The 6,617-nt window shown below is 35.8% G+C and overlaps 1 non-coding gene across 1 annotated transcript; it reads right to left on the bottom strand.

Annotated features, from left to right (window-relative positions):
- Positions 1 to 5,567: 5,567 nt before the first annotated feature.
- Positions 5,568 to 5,675, bottom strand: LOC148548412 (small nucleolar RNA R71). The gene has a single exon (XR_015898122.1). It is a non-coding gene; the product is annotated as a small nucleolar RNA R71 (small nucleolar RNA).
- Positions 5,676 to 6,617: the final 942 nt, after the last annotated feature.

Here is a 6,617-nt window from a genome sequence, read left to right as displayed (position 1 = left end):
TGATGCTCAAAGCCTTGGATCCTTTTTACCCTTGCCTTTTGGTTTAAAAGGTTATTGGCTTTTTCTACTTGCTTTTTCTTTTTCTTTCTTTCTTTTTTTTTGCCATTTTCTTTTTTTCTTTTCTTTTTTTTTCTGCAAAGCTGTTGTATTCACTGCTTTTTCTTGCTTCAAGAATCAGTTTTATGATTTTTCAGATTATCAATAACATTTTTCCTTTTTCCTTACTCTTTCAAGAGCCAACACTTTTAACATTCATAAACAACAAATTCAAAAGACATATGCACTGTTCAAGCATTCGTTCAGAAAATAAAAAGTATTACCACCACATCAAAATAATTGAACTAATTTCAAGGATGTATTCAAAATTCATGTACTTCTTGTTCTTTTGTAATTAAAACATTTTTCATTTAAGAAAGGTGATGGATTCATAGGACATTCATAGCTTTAAGACATAGACACTTAGACACTAGTGATCATGTAGTAAAGACACAAACATAAATAAAACATAAGGCTCAAAAACCGAAAAATAGAAAAATAAGAACAAGGAGATTAAGGAACAGGTCCACCTTAGTGAGGGTGGCGTCTTCTTCCTCTTGAAGAACCAATGGTGTTCTTGAGCTCCTCTATGTCTCTTCCTTGTCTTTGTTGCTCCTCCCTCATAGCTCTTTGATCTTCTCTAATCTCATGGAGAATGATGGAGTGCTCTTGGTGTTCCATCCTTAGTTGTCCCATGTTGGAACTTAATTCTCCTAGGGAGGTGTTGATTTACTCCCAATAGTTTTGTGGAGGAAAGTGCATCCCTTGAGGCATCTCAGGGATTTCATGGTGAGGAATTTCCTCATGCTCTTGTTGAGGTCTATGATCTCTTGTTTGCTATATCCTTTTCTTAGTGATGGGCTTGTCCTCATCAATGAGAATGTCTCCCTCTATGTCAATCCCAGCCAAATTACAGAGGTGGCAAATGAGGTGAGGAAAGGCTAACCTTGCCAAAGTGGATGACTTGTCAGCCACCTTGTAGAGTTCTTGAGGTATAATCTCATGAACTTCCACTTCCTCCCCAATCATGATACTATGGATCATAATGGCCCGGTCTATAGTAACTTCAGACCGGTTGCTAGTGGGAATGATTGAGCGTTGAATGAACTTCAACCATCCTCTAGCTACAGGCTTAAGGTCTGGTCTTTTCAATTGAACCGGCTTGCCTCTTGAGTTAACTTTCCATTGAGCTCCTTCCACACATATGTCCATGAGAACTTGGTCCAACCTTTGATCAAAGTTAACCCTTCTAGTGTAGGGTGATGAGCGGATAATTTATACGCTTTTTGGCATTGTTTTTAGGCCCAGTTTGGATAAACAACTTAATTAAGTTACTTTTGAAGAAATATCTTAAACAATAAATGTTTATATTAAAAGTAGCTTATAAATAAGTTATTTTGTGTTTGGTTTCTTAATTCTAAAAATACTTATTTTAAGAGAAAAGTGATAAAAAGCTTTTTATTATGAGAGAAGTCATTTTTTTTAACTTCTCCTTAAGCACCAAAATAGCTTTTTAGAAAGTTACAATTTTGTTTTGAAAATTGTACCAGACATTAATACTATACCTTTTCATAAGTTAAAAGTTAAAAAAGGTCACTTATGAACCTATCCAAACGAGCCCTTAGTATGTTTTTAGTAGGATCTAGTTACTTTTAGGGATGTTTTTGTTAGTTTTTATGTTAAATTCACATTTCTGGACTTTACTATGAGTTTGTGTATTTTTCTATGATTTCAGGTATTTTCTGGCTGAAATTGAGGGACTTGAGCAAAAATCAGATTCAGAGGTTGAAGAAGGACTGCTGATGCTGTTAGATTCTGACCTCCCTGTACTCAAAGTGGATTTTCTAGAGCTACAGAACTCCAAATGGTGCGCTCTCAATGGCGTTGGAAAGTAGACATCCAGGGCTTTCCAGAAATATATAATAGTCCATACTTTGCCCGAGTTTAGATGACGCAAAAGGGCGTTGAACGCCAGTTCTATGCTGCAGTCTGGAGTTAAACGCCAGAAACACGTCATGAACCAGAGTTGAACGCCAAAAACACGTTACAACTTGGCATTCAACTCCAAAAGAAGCCTCTGCACGTGAAAGCTTCATGCTCAGCCCAAGCACACAACAAGTGGGCCCCGGAAGTGAATTTCTGCATCAATTACTTACTTCTGTAAACCCTAGTAGCTAGTCTAGTATAAATAGGACTTTTTACTATTGTATTTACATCTTTGGATTATCTCTTGATCCTTTGATCACGTTTTGGGGGCTGGCCTCTCGGCCATGCCTGGACCTTTCACTTATGTATTTTCAACGGTAGAGTTTCTACACACCATAGATTAAGGTGTGGAGCTCTGTTGTTCCTCAAGGATTAATGCAAAGTACTACTGTTTTTCTATTCAATTCAACTTATTTCGCTTCTAAGATATTCATTCGCACTTCAATATGATGGATGTGATGGTCATGACAGTCATCATCATTCTCAACTTATGAACGCGTGCCTGACAACCACTTCCGTTCTACCTTAGATTGAATGGATATCTCTTGGATATCTAATACAGGGTACCGAGTCCGAGTTATTAGTGTCTTCGTGGTATAAGTTAGAACCCATGGATGGCCATTCCTGAGATCCGGAAAGTCTAAACCTTGTCTGTGGTGTTCCGAGTAGGATCTGGGAAGGGATGGCTGTGACGAGCTTCAAACTCGCGAGTGCTGGGCGTAGTGACAGACGCAAAAGGATAGTAAATCCTATTCCAGTATGATCGAGAACCGACAGATGATTAACCATGCAGTGACAGCGCATTGGACCATTTTCACAGGAGGATGGGATGTAGCCATTGACAACGGTGATGCCCTACATAAAGCTTGCCATGGAAAGGAGTAGGATTGATTGAATGAAGACAGCAGGAAAGCAGAGATCAGAGGAACGAAAGCATCTCTATACGCTTATCTGAAATTCTCACCAATGAATTACATAAGTACCACTATCCTATTTTATATTTTATTAAATTTTCGTCCACTATTATCTCTTAATACATTTGAATCCGCCTGACTGAGATTTACAAGGTGACCATAGCTTGCTTCAAGCCGACAATCTCCGTGGGATCGACCCTTACTCACGTAAGGTTTATTTCTTGGACGACCCAGTGCACTTGCTGGTTAGTTGTACGAAGTTGTGAAACAGATATAAGATCATGAACGTGCGTATTGAGCTTTTAGCGCTGTTACCAAGGAATGGAATGATCACGATTTCGCACACAAGTTTTTGGCGCCGTTGCTGGGGATTGTTCGAGTTTGGACAACTGACGGTTCATCTTGTTGCTCAGATTAGGTAATTTTCTTTTTGTTTTATTTTCAAAAAAAAAAATTTCTTCAAAAATCTTTCAAAAAAATTTTTCCTTTGTTTTCGAAAATTATTTTAAAATTTTTAAGAATGAATTCTAAAGTTTCAAAATGGTATGCTGAAGTTTGGCTGGCCATCAAGCTTTAGACTAACTTGGTATGATTCCTGGAATCTTGATTGAGGACTATGAATTCATTGCTTCCTTTTCCATATAGGTTTTTAAAAAAAAAATAAAAATATACAAAAAATCCAAAAAAAAATTTAATAAAATCATAAAATCAAAAATATTTTGTGTTTCTTGTTTGAGTCTTGAGTCAATTTCAAGTTTGGTGTCAATTGCATTTTTTCTAAAAATTTATGCATTTTTCGAAAATTCATGCATTCATAGTGTTCTTCATGATCTTCAAGATGTTCTTGGTAAGTCTTCTTGTTTGATCTTGATGTTTTCTTATTTTGTGTCTTTTGTTATTTTTCATGTGCATCTTTGCATTCATAGTGTCTAAGCATTAAAGATTTCTAAGTTTGGTGTCTTGCATGTTTTTCTTTCATTAAAAATTTTCAAAAATAAGTCTTAATGTTCATCTTGATCTTCAAAGTGTTCTTGGTGTTCATCTTGACATTCATAGTGTTCTTGCATGCATTCATTGTTTTGATCTAAAATTCTCATGCACTGAGTCTTTTTCATGTTTTTCTCTTTCTTCATTAAAAATTCAAAAAATAAAAAAATATATATATCTTCCCCCTTTTTCTTCTCATAAATTCGAAAATTTGAGTTGACTTTTTCAAAATTTTTTTAAAATTTAGTTGTTTCTTATGAGTCAAATCAAATTTTCAATTTAAAAATCTTATCTTTTTCAAAAATCATATCTTTTTCATTTTTCTTATTTATTTTCGAAAATTTTAAAAATAGTTTTCAAAAATCTTTTTCTTAATTTTATATCATATTTTCGAAAATATCATCAACAATTAATGTTTTGATTCAAAAATTTCAAGTTTGTTACTTACTTGCTAAGAAAGATTCAAACTTTAAGTTCTAGAATCATATCTTGTGATTTCTTGTGAATCAAGTTATTAATTGTGATTTTAAAAATCAAATCTTTTTCAAAACTAATTTCAATCATATCTTTTCAAAAATATCTTTTTATCTTATCTTTTTCAAAATCATATCTTTTTAATCATACCTTTTCATATCATATCTTTTTCAAATATCTTTTCTAACTTCTTATCTTCTTATCTTTTAAAAATTGATTTTCAAAATTTGTTTCAACTAACTAATTGACTTTTTGTTTGTTTCTTATCTTTTTCAAAACCACCTAACTACTCTTCCCTCTCTAATCTTCGAAAATACCTCCCTCTTTTTCAAAAATTCTTTTTAATTAATTAATTGTTTCAAAATTTTTAATTTTAATTTTAATTTTATCTTAATTTTCGAAAATCATTAACTCTTTTTCGAAATTTAATTTTCGAAATTCTCTCTCTCATATCCTTCTATTTATTTATTCATCTACTAACACTTCTCTTCACCCGAAATTCGAACCCCTTCCTCTCCTCTGAGTTCGAATTCTTCTCTTCTACATTCTTATTCTTCTTTTCTTCTACTCACACAAGGGAACCTCTATACTGTGGTAAAGAGGATCCCTGGTATCTTTAGTCCTCTACTTTTTCACATGAGCAGGAGCAAGGACAAGAACATTCTTGTTGAAGCAGACCCTGAACCTGAAAGGACTCTGAAAAGGAAACTAAGAGAAGCTAAAACACAACAATCCAGAGACAACCTTACAGGAATTTTCGAACAAGAAGGGGAGATGGCAGCCGAAAAAAATAATAATGCAAGAAGGATGCTTGGTGACTTTACTGCACCTAACTCCAATTTACATGGAAGAAGCATCTCCATTCCTGCCATTGGAGCAAACACTTTTGAGCTGAAACGTCAATTAGTTTCTCTGATGCAACAGAACTGCAAGTTTCATGGACTTCCATCTGAAGATCCTTTTCAGTTCTTAACTGAATTCTTGCAGATATGTGATACTGTTAAGACTAATGGAGTAGATCCAGAAGTCTACAGGATCATGCTTTTCCCTTTTGCTGTGAGAGACAGAGCTAAAATATGGTTGGATTCTCAACCTAAAGATAGCCTAAACTCTTGGGATAAGCTGGTCACGACTGTCTTAGCCAAGTTCTTTCCTCCTCAAAAGCTGAGTAAGCTTAGAGTGGATGTTCAAACCTTCAGACAGAAAGAAGTTGAATCCCTCTATGAAGCTTGGGAGAGATATAAGCAACTGACCAAAAAGTGTCCTTCTGACATGCTTTCAGAATGGACCATCTTGGATATATTCTATGATGGTCTGTCTGAATTAGCTAAGATGTCATTGGATACTTCTGCAGGTGGATCCATTCACCTAAAGAAAATGCCTGCAGAAGCTCAAGAACTCATTGACATGGTTGCTAATAACCAGTTTATGTACACTTCTGAGAGGAATCCTGTGAGTAATGGGACGCCTCAAAAGAAGGGAGTTCTTGAAATTGATACTCTGAATGCCATATTGACCCAGAATAAAATATTGACTCAGCAGGTCAATATGATTTCTCAGAGTCTGAATGGAATGCAAGCTGCATCCAACAGTACTCAAGAGGCATCTTCTGAAGAAGAGGCTTATGATCCTGAGAACCCTGCAATAGCAGAGGTAAATTACATGGGTGAACCCTATGGGAAAACCTATAACCCCTCATGGAGAAATCACCCAAATTTCTCATGGAAGGATCAACAAAAGCCTCAACAAGGCTTTACTAATGGTGGAAGAAACAAGTTTAACAATAGTAAACCTTTTCCATCATCCACTCAGCAACAGACAGAGAATTCTGAGCAGAATCCATCTAGCTTAGCAAACTTAGTCTCTGATCTATCTAAGGCCACTCTGAGTTTCATGAATGAAACAAGGTCATCCATTAGAAATTTGGAGGCACAAGTGGGCCAGCTGAGTAAGAAGATCACTGAAACCCCTCCTAGTACTCTCCCAAGTAATACAGAAGAGAATCCAAAGAGAGAGTGCAAGGCCATTGATATAACCAATATGGCCGAACCTACAAGGGAGGAAGAGGACGTGAATCCCAGTGAGGAAGACCTCCTGGGACGTCCAGTGATCAAGAAGGAGTTTCCCTTTGAGGAACCAAAGGAATCTGAGGCTCATTTAGAGACCATAGAGATTCCATTGAACCTCCTTATACCCTTCATGAGCTCTGATGAGTATTCT

The sequence above is a fragment of the Arachis ipaensis genome, chromosome B8 (assembly GCF_059453495.1).
Source record: "Arachis ipaensis isolate K30076 ecotype BB chromosome B8, ASM5945349v1, whole genome shotgun sequence".
Taxonomy (NCBI): Eukaryota; Viridiplantae; Streptophyta; class Magnoliopsida; order Fabales; family Fabaceae; genus Arachis; species Arachis ipaensis.
The sequence above is the reverse complement of the archived record's forward strand: the minus strand, read 5'-3'. Positions and strand labels throughout refer to the sequence as shown.